This window comes from Pelodiscus sinensis, chromosome 29, assembly GCF_049634645.1.
Source record: "Pelodiscus sinensis isolate JC-2024 chromosome 29, ASM4963464v1, whole genome shotgun sequence".
Lineage (NCBI taxonomy): Eukaryota > Metazoa > Chordata > Testudines > Trionychidae > Pelodiscus > Pelodiscus sinensis.
The window spans coordinates 815867-828605 of NC_134739.1; the positions used below are offsets into that span (position 1 = coordinate 815867).

General features: G+C 52.7%; 1 long non-coding RNA gene across 1 annotated transcript; it reads left to right on the forward strand.

Moving 5' to 3' along the window:
* Window positions 1–12445, forward strand: LOC142821010 (uncharacterized). The gene is made up of 2 exons (XR_012898057.1): window positions 1–485; window positions 11808–12445. It is a non-coding gene; the product is annotated as an uncharacterized LOC142821010 (long non-coding RNA).
* Window positions 12446–12739: the final 294 nt, after the last annotated feature.

The following is a 12739-nucleotide window of genomic DNA, read 5'->3' on the forward strand; positions in this document are numbered from 1 at the left end:
CAACGGGCTTCGCGGCGTCGCCCGGCCGCTAAGTAGGGACGCGCCGTCAACGGGCTTCGCGGCGTCGCCCGGCCGCTAAGTAGGGACACGCCTTCAACGGGCTTCGCGGCGTCGCCCGGCCGCTAAGTAGGGACACGCCGTCAACGGGCTTCGCGGCGTCGCCCGGCCGCTAAGTAGGGACACGCCGTCAACGGGCTTCGCGGCGTCGCCCGGCCGCTAAGTAGGGACACGCCGTCAACGTGCTTCGTGGCGTCGCCCGGCCGCTAAGTAGGGACACGCCGTCAACGTGCTTCGCGGCGTTGCCTGGCCGCAAAGTAGGGACACACCGTTAATGTGCTTCTACGCACCCAGTAATGGGTGGACCGGAGTGCCTCGTTGCAAAGGAGGATATTGATATAACAGGCATCACAGAAACTTGGAACAAGACAAGCAACGTGACCGTCATACCAGGGAACAACATCTATCGGACACAACACGTCGTGTGGGTGAGGGAGTGGTATTATACGTGAAAGAAAATGTAGAATCAAATGAGGGATAAATCTGAAATGAGCCTAAATGTTCCATAGAATCGCTATAGGAAGTAATTCCATGCTCTGATGAGAAGAATATAGCAATATGGATATATTACTGACCACCTCACCAGTAGGGTTGCCAGGTGTCCGGTTTTCAACCAGACAGTCCAGTATTTGAGCTTTCTGTTCAGGAAACAAATTGAGAAAATAGAAATGTCGGGTATTTTCTAAATAAGATGTAATGTAGATTGTGATGTAATGTCAAGTGTATCCAGTATTTTTGTTGAAACCATCTGGCAACCCTACTGACCAGGAAGTGATAGTGACTATCACTGTCCTGGTCAGGTGGTCGGTAATATATCCCCACTGCTATATTCTTTTGCTAAGGGAAATTAGAGAGGCTGTAAAAATAAAAATAATAGTGCGGGATTTCATCTATCCCATATTGACTGGGTACACATTGCCTAAGGACGGGATGCAGAGAGAAAATTTGTTGACACCTTCAATGACGGCTTCTTGAAGCAGCTGTTTCTGGAACCCACAAGAGAAGAGGCAATTCTTGATTTAGCCCTAAGTGGAGCACAGGATTTGATCCAAACAGGTGGATCTCTTGGAAATAGTGACCATAATGTAATAAAATGTAACATCCCTGTGGGGTAAGAAACACCTCAGCAGCCCAACACTGTAGCATTTAATTTCCGAAAGGGAAACTACACAAAAATGAGGAGGTTAGTTAAACAGAAATTAAAAAGGTCCAATGCCAAAAGTAGAATCCCTGCAAACTTTGCACGGAGACTTTTCAAAGACACCGAAATAGTCTCTCAACTTAAATTTATACCTCAAATTAAAAACACAATAAGAGAACCAAGTGTCGCTATGGCTTAAGAACCAAGTAAAAAAAGCAGTGAGAGATAAAAAGACATTGTTTAAAAAGTGGAAATTAAATCCTAGCGAGGAAAATAAAAAGGAACAAAAACTCTGCCAAATTAATAAGGAAATCCAAAAAGGAGTTTGAAGAACAGCTAGCCAAAATCTCAATAAGTAATAGCAAAATGTTTTTAAGTACATCAGAAGCAAGAAGCTCGGTAAACAACCAGGCTGTGTCTAGACTGCAAGTTTTTCCACAAAATCATCTGTTTTTGTGGAAAAACTTGCCAGCTGTCTACACTGGCCGCTTGAATTTCCGGAAAAGCACTGACGACCTCTTGTAAAATCATCAGTGCTTTTCCGGAAATACTATGCTGCTCCCGTTCGGGCAAAAGTCTTTTTCCGAAAGACTTCTGCGCAAAAGAGCCAGTGTAGACATCACAGAACTGTTTTCCACAAAAAAGCCCCAATCACGAAAATGGCGATCGGGGCTTTTTTGCGGAAAACCACGTCTAGATTGGCCACGGACGCTTTTCTACAAAAAGTGTTTTTGCGGAAAAGCATCCTGCCAATCTAGATGTGCTTTTCCAAAAATGCTTTTAACAGAAAACTTTTCCGTTAAAAGCATTTTCGGAAATTCATGCCAGTGTAGACGTAGCCCCAGTGAAACCACTGGACGATCAAGTTGCTAAAGGAGCACTCAAAGACAATAAGGTCCTTGCGGAGAAACTAAATGAATCCTTTGGTTTGGTCTTCACAAATGAGGCTGTTAGGGAGATTCCCAAACCTGAGCCATTCTTTTTAGGTGACAAATCTGAGGAATTGTCCCAGTTTAAGGTATCATTAGAATAGGTTTTGGAACAAATCGATAAACTTAACAGTGACAAGTCACCAGGCCCAGATGGCATTCACCCAAGAGTTCTGAAAGAACTCAAATGTGAAATTGCAGAACTATTAACTATGGTTTGTAACCTATCCTTTAAATCAGGGCTACTCAACTTTGGAAGCCCTGGGGGCCACAGTGATACTCATAGCACATGGCAAGGGCTGCAACTTAAATGTGGTTGCATATCCATGCAAATATATGCAAATAGCTTCTTTCACACTGTCGGGTATGAATAGAAAGATTAAGGCAAGACTACACAACACTTAAGTCATTAAGCCCCATTTAAGTCAGTTCTGCTGATATTAATAAAATGCATATTTACCCAATTTCGACCCATATGAGAGCACTTTTAAGGAGCAATGACAGGTCAGGAATTTTACTACTAAAACGCATTTCAACAGAAGACCATTATATTAACTACTTTTTTGTTTTGGCTTCATAATTTTAACAAATCAAACAAAAACTGCCAGTACAGTACTGGAATTTACTGGAGTATAAGTACAATCAGGCTATGTCTATACTGGCAAGATTTTGCGCAAATACTTTTAACGGAAGAGTTTTTCCATTAAAAGTATTTGCGCAAGAGAGCGTCTACACTGGCACGTGCTTTTGCGCAAGAGATGTGCTTTTGCGCAAAAGCATCCGTGCCAGTGTAGATGCTATCTTGCGCAAGAAAGCTCCGATGGCCATTTTAGCCATCGGGCTTTCTTGCGCAAGAAATTAATGTTGCCTGTCTACACTGGCCTCTTGTGCAAGAGGGCTTATCCCTGAGCAGGAGCAGCAGAGTATTTGCGCAAGAAGCACTCATTTTGTACATTACAACGCCAGTGTTCTTGCGCAAATACTCGTGGCCAGTGTAGACAGGCGGCAAGATTTTGCGCAAAAGCACTTGCTTTTGCGCAAAATCTTGCCAATGTAGACACAGCCTGAATGTGAAGACTGTGTCTGCAAACTTTTCATCAGCTGTTTCACATCAGGCTTGTATTCCATTGTAGCAGCACGGAGACAGTTGGTCAGATGTCTGTCAGTAAGAGAGGTGTGCAGTTTTGACTTGATGATTCCCATAGAGGAAAATGAACTTTCACAGACATATTTAGACCCACAGCAAGTTAGCACTTTTCTGGCATATTTCAGTAATGCAGGGTACATGTCTTCCTATACATAGGACATCCAAAATATTCCAGTGTCCTCTTTCTTATGCCTAGCTGTTAGAATACTATTGTTTTGCAGTTCTATCATCTCTTCTTCAAATATAGCCCTCTCAACACCAAATCTCACTGCTGAAGGTGAGACTGCCTTTATGTCAACTGAAAATAGAGTCCGTCGCTCCGTGCGGGATGGAGGCAGGGTTGCCCAGCTGTGGCGCCAGATCCAAACATGCAGAGCTGGCTGAAGATATGGACTGACTGGGCTACCGCCCCCATTGTAGGGGGTGCCGGGCGGGGGCGGGCTCCTGGGGTCCAGGGTGCACAAATGGCTCAGGCTGGCCCTGCAAACATGGTCAGTGTGAGCTAATCAGCTCTCAGGCTCTGCCCACAAGGCTAAGCAGCCAGCACTTCCCACAATGCCTTGGCACTTCCAGCACCTCCTCCCTGGGGGCTAGAAACACTGACACCCTGTATCCGTCTGTTCCAGCCAGCCCATCCGCTTGCATCTTTCAATGCTCACAATACCTGGGAGACGCCTCACCATTGTGGAGTGTGTTCCCAGTGGAGGCCATGTTCAAAGGATCCCACCCACAGGCCATGTGTTGAGCCCCACGTAAACCCAAACCCCGCTGCAGGCCGCAAACAAATGCGCAGCAGGCCCTGTGTTGAGTAGCCCTGCTTTAAATCAACTTTTTTACCTAATGACTGGAAGATAACTAATGTGATGTAAATATTTTAAGAGGGCTCTAGTTACAGACCAGTATATCTAATGTCAGCACCAGGCAAATTAGTTGAAACTATAGTAAAGAATAAAATCGTCAGACGCATGGATGTACATAATTTGTTGGGGGAAAGTCAACATGGTTTCTGTAAAGAGAAATCCTGCCCTACTGACCTACTAGGGCTCTTTAAGGGGGTCAACAAACAGGTGGAAAGGGAAATCGAGTAGATGCAGTGTACAGGCAGTCCCCGACATAAGTCGGATCCGCAGTTACGAACGGGGCTGCCCCGGAGGACACAGACTGCGGGACCTCGCGGTCCTGCCGCCCGTGTACTCCGGGGCTTTCTCCGCGTCTCCCTGGTCTGCAGACCAGGAAGACGTGGAGCAAAGCCGCGGGGGGGCTCGGGCAGCGAGGCAGCCCAGGCACGCCTGGGCTGCTCCGCTGCCGGCTTCCCCGAAGCTTTGCAAAGCCGCGGGGGGGCTCGGGCAGCGAGGCAGCCCAGGCACCCTGGCCTGCTCCGCTGCCGGCTTCCCCGAGGCTTTGCAAAGCCGCGGGGGGGCTCGGGCAGCGAGGCAGCCCAGGCGCCCTGGCCTGCTCCGCTGCCGGCTTCCCCGAGGCTTTGCAAAGCCTCGGGGAAGCCGGCAGCGGAGCAGCCCAGGGCGCCTGGGCTGCCTCGCTGCCCGAGCCCCCCCGCGGCTTTGCAAAGCCTCGGGGAAGCCGGCAGCGGGACGGCCCAGACGCCCCGCAGCTGTCCCGCTGCTGGCGTCCTCAGAGGCTTTGCTCCCTGTCTCCCTGACAGACCAGGGAGACTGGGAGCAAAGCCGCGGAGGACCCAGGTGGCGGGACTGCGGTGCGTCTCGGTCCGCCGCCCATGTCTTCCTGGTCTGCTGGGGTGGGGGGGGGGACGCAGCTAGTACGCCCCCGCCCTCCCAGCAGACTAGGCTTTTCTCCAGACGCCTGTGGCAGAGCAGCTGGGGCGCTGCTGGTTGGTCCCGCAGCGCCGCTCAGCAGCTGACTCAGGACGCCTGGGGCAGAGCAGCTGGGGTGCTGCTGGGTTGCTCCAGTAGCGCCGAGGAGCAGCGCTACTGGAGCAACCCAGCAGCACCCCAGCTGCTCTGCCCCAGGCGTCCCCAAGTCAGCTTCTGCTGAAACTGACCAGCGCTGACTACAGGAAGCCCGAGGCAGAGTTGCTCTGCCCCAGGCTTCCTGGAATCAGCTGCTGATCAGTTTCAGCAGCAGCTGACTTGGGGACGCCTGGGGTTCTTAAATTGATTCTGTATGTAAGTCAGAACTGGCGGTTAGTTTCAGCAGTGGCTGAATCTGGACGCCAGTTCCAACTTACATACAGATTCAACTTAAGAACAAACCTACAGTCCCTATCTTGTACGTAACCCGGGGACTGCCTGTACTTAGATTTCCAGAAAGCCTTTGACAAGGTTCCTCACCAAAGGCTCTTAAATAAAGTAAGTTGTCATAGGATAAGAGGGAAGGTCCATTTATGGATTGATAATTAGTTAAAAGACAGGAAACAAAGGGTAGAAAGAAATTATTTGTTTTCAGAATAGAGAGAGGTAACTAGTGATGTCCCTCAAGGGTCTGTATTAGAACCAATCCTATTTAACATATTTATAAATGATCTGGAGAAAGGGGTAAACAGTGAAGTGGCAAAATTTGCAGATGATACTAAACCGCTCAAGATAGTTCAGACCAAAGCAGACTCTGAAGAGCTTCAAAAGGATCTCACAAATCAAGGTGACTGGTCAACAAAATGGCAAATGAATTTTGATGTTGATAAATGTAAAGTAATGCACATTGGAAAAAAATAATCTCAACTATACATACAAAATGATGGAGACAAATTTAGCTGTAAGCACTCAAGAGAGATATCTGAGGGTATGTCTACACTACAAAGTTAGTTCGAACTAACATCCGTTAGTTTGAACTAACTTTCCTAGGCGCTACACTAGCGCTCCGTTAATTCGAACTTAATTCGAACTAACGGAGCGCTTAGTTCGAACTAGGTAATCCTCATTTTACGAGGATTAAGCCTAGTTCGAACTAACTAGTTCGAATTAAGGGCTGTGTAGACCCTTAATTCGAACTAGTGGGAGGCTAAGGCTTCCCAGGTTTCCCTGGTGGCCACTCTGGCCAACACCAGGGAAACTCTATTGCCCCCCTCCCGGCCCCGGAGCCCTTAAAGGGCCACGGGCTGGCTACACACTTTGTGCCAGTTGCAAGGCTGCAAGCACCCGTGCCTGCACAGCCTGCACCTGCCACACAATGAGCCAGCCATCCAAGGGCTCCCAGCCCTCCACTGCTCCCCAGGACCAGCCTGGCGGCTCCCAGGAGCCTGCCCGGGGGCGCAAAAGGCGGCCACCCGCCTGGTCAAGTGCGGAGATCGTGGACCTCATCGAGGTTTGGGGGGAAGCCTCCAATGTCCACGATCTCCGCACTAGCCACCGGAACGCGGCCGTCTACGGCCGCATGGCTGCCAGCCTGGCCGCCAGGGGCCACCAGCGCAGCCGGGAGCAGGTGCGCTGGAAAATTAAGGACTTGCGGCAGTCCTACTCCCGGGCCTGCCTGCCAGGGGCCGACCCGGAGGCCTGCCCCCACTTCCATGCCCTGGACCACCTCCTGGGGGCTTATGCCGTCCCTGCCCCCCGGGACGTGATTGACCCCGGGGCAGAGGGACCGCTCCTGGACACAGAGGAGGAGGAAGAGGGCTCTGAGAGCCAGGAGCCTGCCGCCAGCCTGCCCAGGACCCGGGACTCCCGAGGCACGCCACAGAGCCGCTCACCTGCGTCGTCTGAGGTCAGGGAGGCATCCACCTGTGAGTACCCTCGTGTTCCCCTTATGTGTACGGGGGGCTGGGGCAAGAGGGAGCCCCGGGACCGTGCGCCTGGGCCTTGCCCACCACGGAGCAGCAGCTGGGGATCCTGCAGGGGCCCTGGCCTTGCAGAGGGGAGCTGGGTTTCACACACCTGGGCCCCTGGGGTAATTGACCGCTGGTCTTCTTGCACCACAGCCGCAGCACCTGGGACTGCAGGGCACACCACCCCGCCTGCAGCAGCCGCCCGCGCCTGGGCAAGCAGGACAGCCAGGAACCAGGACTACCACCAGAGGCAGCACGTCCGGTTCCTGGATCGACAGCTCCGTCTCCAGGACCACTGGGTCCAGGAGGACCTCAGGCTGCGCCAGAGGAGTCTGGAGGCCCTGGAGGAGCAGGGCCGTGCCCTGCGAGGCCACCTCCAGAGCCTGCTGGACCGCTTCCCATTTCCTCCTCCCCCTGCTCCCCCTCTTGCTCTCCCTCTTGCTCCCCCTGCTCCCCCCGCTCCCGCTCCTGCTTCCGCTCCTGCTTCCACTCCTGCTTCCTCCACACCCCCTGTCCCTCCTGCCCCCCCCTCCACAACCATTTCCCACCGACGCCCCCGGACCCGCAGTGTGGCGAGACGGGAGAGGCAGCCGGACTCCCACCCCTGAGCTTTCCTTTCCCTTCCTCCCTTCCCTCCCCTTCCCTTTCAGCTCCCTCGTCCCAGGTTTCCCCCTCCCCTCTTCCACCCTCATTCCTCCCTTCCCGCACCCAGTTATGTTCAATAAACAGACGTTTTTGTTTCAAAAACAGGTGTCTTTATTGTACAGTAGGTAGGGAGAGGAAAGGGGAAGGGGGCTAGGGTGGAAGAAGGCCCCAGTGGGGCATGCAAGGGAGAGGTCAGTCCTCCTCCTCCTCCACCAGGAAGCTCTCCCGCAGGGCTTCCCGGATCCGGACAGCCCCCCGCTGGGCTTCCCGGATGGCGGTGGTGCGGGGCTGACCGTAGTGTCCAGCCATGCGGTCAGTCTCAGCCATCCAGGCTGGCAGGAAAGCCTCCCCCTTCCGCTCACACAAATTGTGGAGCACACAACATGCCGCCACCACGGGAGGGATGTTGTGCTCGGCCAGGTCCAGACGGGTGAGGAGGCATCGAAAGCGGGCTTTCAGTCGCCCGAAGGCCCCCTCCACCACGATGCGGGCCCTGGTCAGCCTGGCATTGAAGGCCTGGCGGGAGGGATTGAGGTGCCCCGTGTAGGGCTTCATGAACCAGGGCTGCAGTGGGTAGGCGGCATCCCCCACCAGGCACACGGGCATGTCCACATCCCCGACCCTGATGTGGCGGTCGGGGAAGAAGGTCCCGTCCTGCAGCCGCTGGCACACGGAGGAGTTGCGGTACACCCGGGCGTCGTGTGCTTTGCCGGACCAGCCCACATTAATGTCCGTGAACTGGCCCCGGTGGTCACACACGGCCTGCAGGATCACGGAGACGTACCCCTTTCTGTTGACGTACCGGGACGCCTGGTGTTCCGGGGCACGGATGGGGATGTGCGTCCCGTCGATGGCCCCCCCCGCAGTTGGGGAAGCCGAGGGCACCGAATCCCCGGATGACGGTGTCCGGGTCGGCGAGGCGGACCACCCTGCGGAGCAGCACCCGGTTGATGGCCTTGACCACCTGCGGAGAGAGACCCAGCAAAGCGCCAATCAGTGGGGCGCCCGGGTGGCTGGGAGCGTGCGTGCCCTGGCAGTGCCCCGCGCCCCACTCCCAGAAGCAACCCCCCCGGCGGCGTGTAGTACGGCCGGGACAGCCCGACCCCTCCGGTGCGGGGCGCTTTCGCCTCCTCCCGCCCCCTCTTTGTCCCTTGGGTGGCCCATCCCCTCCTTGCAGCCCTCCTCCCCCCCGGCTCGGTGGCCGACGAGCGCCGTACCTGCATGAGCACCGCTCCGACGGTGGATCTCCCCACGCCGAACTGGTTCCCGACGGATCAGTAGCTGTCCGGCGTGGAGAGCTTCCAGTGGGCGATGGCCACCCGCTTCTGGAGGGGGATGGCGGGTCTCATGCGAGTGTCCCTTCTGCGCAGGGCAGGGGCGAGCCACTCGCAGAGCTCCAGGAAGGTGTCCCTCCTCATCCTGAAGTTCTGGGTCCACTGTCGGTCCTCCCAGTGCTCCAGGACGATGCGGTCCCACCAGTCGGTGCTGGTGTCCAGACGCCAGACGCGGCGGGGCACGCCGGTGCCGGGGCGCCGCCGCAGCTCCTCCACGGCCCCCAGGGCAGCCAGGCGGAGAGGCAGGGGGCTGACGTTCACCAGGTGGTACCAGGCAGCCTCGTGCCATTGCTGGCAGGCTTGCAGCAGCAAGTCCAGAATGTGCACCAGAAGGTGCAGGGCGAGCCGTGGCTCCATGTTGCCACCTGCGGCGGCCCCCCCGAAGGGAAGCACCGACACAGACGGGCACAGAGACCAACGCTTTGCTGTCCCTCGGCGAGGTTGGCAAGCAAGCAGGAAAGCTGAGAACCGGCTGTCCAGGGGGGGTCCCTTTAAGCTCGAGCCTCAGATAGCCTCAGACAGCAGCCACACAAAGCAACTACTGACCTGATGCCCTGCCAGAACCGGTTTCAGCTGCTCTTAAATGCCCCCCTGCGTCCAATCAGTGTGGACGCGCTAGTTCGAATTAGCAAAACGCTAATTCGAACTAGTTTTTAGTTCTAGACGCGCTAGTTCGAATTAGCTTAGTTCGAATTAACTAATTCGAACTAAGTTAGTTCGAATTAGCGCTGTAGTGTAGACGTACCCTTAGAGTCATTGTGGACAATTCTCTGCAAACATCCACTCAGTGTGCAGCGGCAGTCAAAAAAGCAAACAGAATGTTAGGAATCATTAAAAAAAGGATAGGGAATAAGACAGAGAATATCTTATTGGCTCTCTGTAAATCCATGGTACACCCACATCTTGAATACTGCATGCAGATGTGGTTGCCTCATCTCAAAAAAGATCTCTTGGCATTGGAAAAGGTTCAGAAAAGGGCAACAAAAATGATTAGGGGTTTGGAACAGGTCCCATATGAAGAGAAATTAAAAAATTTGGACTTTTCAGCTTAGAAAAGAGGAGACGAAGGGTGATATGACAGAGGTCTATGAAATCATGACTGGTGTGGAAAAAGTGAATAAGGAAAAGTTATTTACTTATTCCCACAAAAAAAGAACTAGGGACCATCAAATGAAATTAATGGGCAGCAGGTTTAAAACACATAAAAGGAAGTTATTCTTCACACAATGCACAGTCAACCTGTGGAACTCCTTGCCAGAGGATGTGAAGGCTAGGACTTTAACAGGGTTCAAAAAAGAGCTAGATAGATTCATGGAGGTTAGGTCCATAAATGGCTATTAGGCAGGATGGGTAGGAATGGTATCCATCTCCGGAGGTGGGTGACAGGGGAGGGATCACCTGAGGATTCCCTGTTGTGATCCCTCCCTCTGGGGCACCTGGCATTGGCCACTGTTGAAAGACGAGCTGCTGGGCTAGATGGGCCTTTGATCTGACCCAGTATGGCCATTCTTTTGTTCTTATGTTCCTCAGGTGCAGGTCAATTTTCCTTCCCACACCTACATGTGCCTTCTGTCAGCAACCTGAGCGGCGTGTCCCAGTGAAAGGGGCCTGTTGGCCCCTCACTAGAACTCAGTGAAGGGGAGTTGGTTGGCTGTCCCCAGTACAAAAAGGAAGGGATAGGGTTGATGGGAAATCAGGACCCTGAGACTGAGTGCACAGGAGCAATGGGGAGAGGCCAGTGCTCCAGGTTAGCTTCATGGCCAGTGAAGGAATCCAGAGGTGCGGGGAATCCCATTCTCTCTGTGAGCTGGAATTGCCTGGATCAGACAGAGTGGGGCTGAGCTAAGGAGAGACCAGGGGCCCGAGCTAAGCTGGGGAGCAGAGCGGTGCCAGACAGAGAGACAGCTCAGAGAGCAGGTCCCATGCTGGGAGGGGAACTGCAGCCACTAGAGCCAGAGGGGCCAGAGAAGGAGCTGGAGGCAGGGCAGCAGAGGATGAGGCTGGAGGAATCTGAAGCTGGATGTGGTGAGCAGCTGGGGAGAGCCAGTGGGACTCTGGGCAGAAGCCCAGCACAGGAAACACCACCAGCCAAAAGGCCTTGCAGGCCAGACTTGGAAGAGGATTGTAACCTTGACACGGGTGAGGGAAGCTAACTCTGGGGATAAGTGTCCTGCCACCTAGAGCCTGAAGGTGTGTGGCCAGTGCCAGAGCAAGTGCTTGACCCTCAGCATCCCTGTGGCACTGCCAAGGCCTGAGAAGGAGGCCTGGGAAGTGTGAGGAGCAGACTGTGAACTGCGCGTCACAGAAAAAAAGTTTGTAGTGGGGACGGGGTGCCGGCTCTGCGTGTTCTGGTACCAAAAACATTTGTGCAAACCTGGTGCCCCTGGCTCTTTGTGGTTTCCCCTTGCCACAGAGTGAGGTCATGTGTTTTCTTTTGACCTTTCCCATTTTTCCTTATGCTTTTTCAAAATTGGTTGCTGTTTAATACATTATATTTGCTTTGCATGGTATGATCAGTGTGTCAAGAAGTCACCCATTGCAGAGAGAGCACCCCAGAGTGGGGACACCCTAACTATGCACTAAGTGACAACAACAAGGTTGGGGGTTGTGCAGCCCAGAAATCTTTGGCTTAGTTTTGTTGGGATTGCAAGAACTCTGCCACACAGGAGAGTGGAAGGGAGGCTTCTGGGTAAAGGAAGTGGAAGCGGGGACTCAGATCCTTTCCCTAGCCCATTTCACCGGGGTCATGGAGAAGCCAGGAAAGTTCCCCACAATAGCAAAACCATTCCTCCACTGATACAAGAATATTTTTTCTCCTCAGCAAAGCACTGAAGCTACTAAAGAAATTCACAGCTAAGGAATGAATCAACACATCTACCAGCACCTGCGTCCTGTGGACGCAGTTCAGCGCTTGCAAGGCAGCGCTTGCAAGGCAGCACCTCTTACGCACCTCAATGTCCCTTTTCCCTGTTTAAGAACAATAAACTAATCTCAGCCCTTTTCCCCGCAAGGCACTTTGGAATGACAGGAACTCTACTGCTCTCCTCCCACGCTGCAGCTGACTTCCAGGGCTGTGATGCTACATTGCTGGCTGTTTACCAGGTCTGAGGGTTTGGCAGAAGTACCTTCCTAACACAGTGCTGCAAGTTTCTCCCTGAAGGCCAAGGCCAGTGAAAAGAAACATAAAAAGGGCTGTATTTAAGACAATTTTTTTCTGCTCTCTTTTTGGTTTACTTAGCAAATCCTGTCACTCTTCAGTGCTAGCATTCTGTACAGAATACTTTGCATATCAGGGACACCAAAGCTCTGACCATTAGCTGCCATGCATGCCCTGGGCATTTCGTCTGGTCTCTTTTATTTATAGCCAGTAAGCCATATCATTGTGATTCTTATAGCTACCAGCAGTTCCTCCCTGCTTACTATTGCTCAATCTTGTAATTAAAACCTAAGGCATTTAAATGAAGTTTTTCTACATTTCTTTCTTAAACCACGGAATTTTAATTTGTCCATAAGTGCAAAGGAAAAGTAGTTCTGCAAGTTGTTATCGTTACAATGTGTGTGTAAATTATTATTATAATTCTATATATTATTTTTTTATTAAATACCCAACTGTTCCATGGGCCAAAATCCAAGGTCCTTAGTCCTGCATATTCCCATTGACTTTGTGGGATTTCTGCTCCTGTGGTTTTGCTGGTCCTCCACCAGTTTTGATGTAGGTGATATCATTTTAAAGATAGCAAGCTGTAGCTCCAT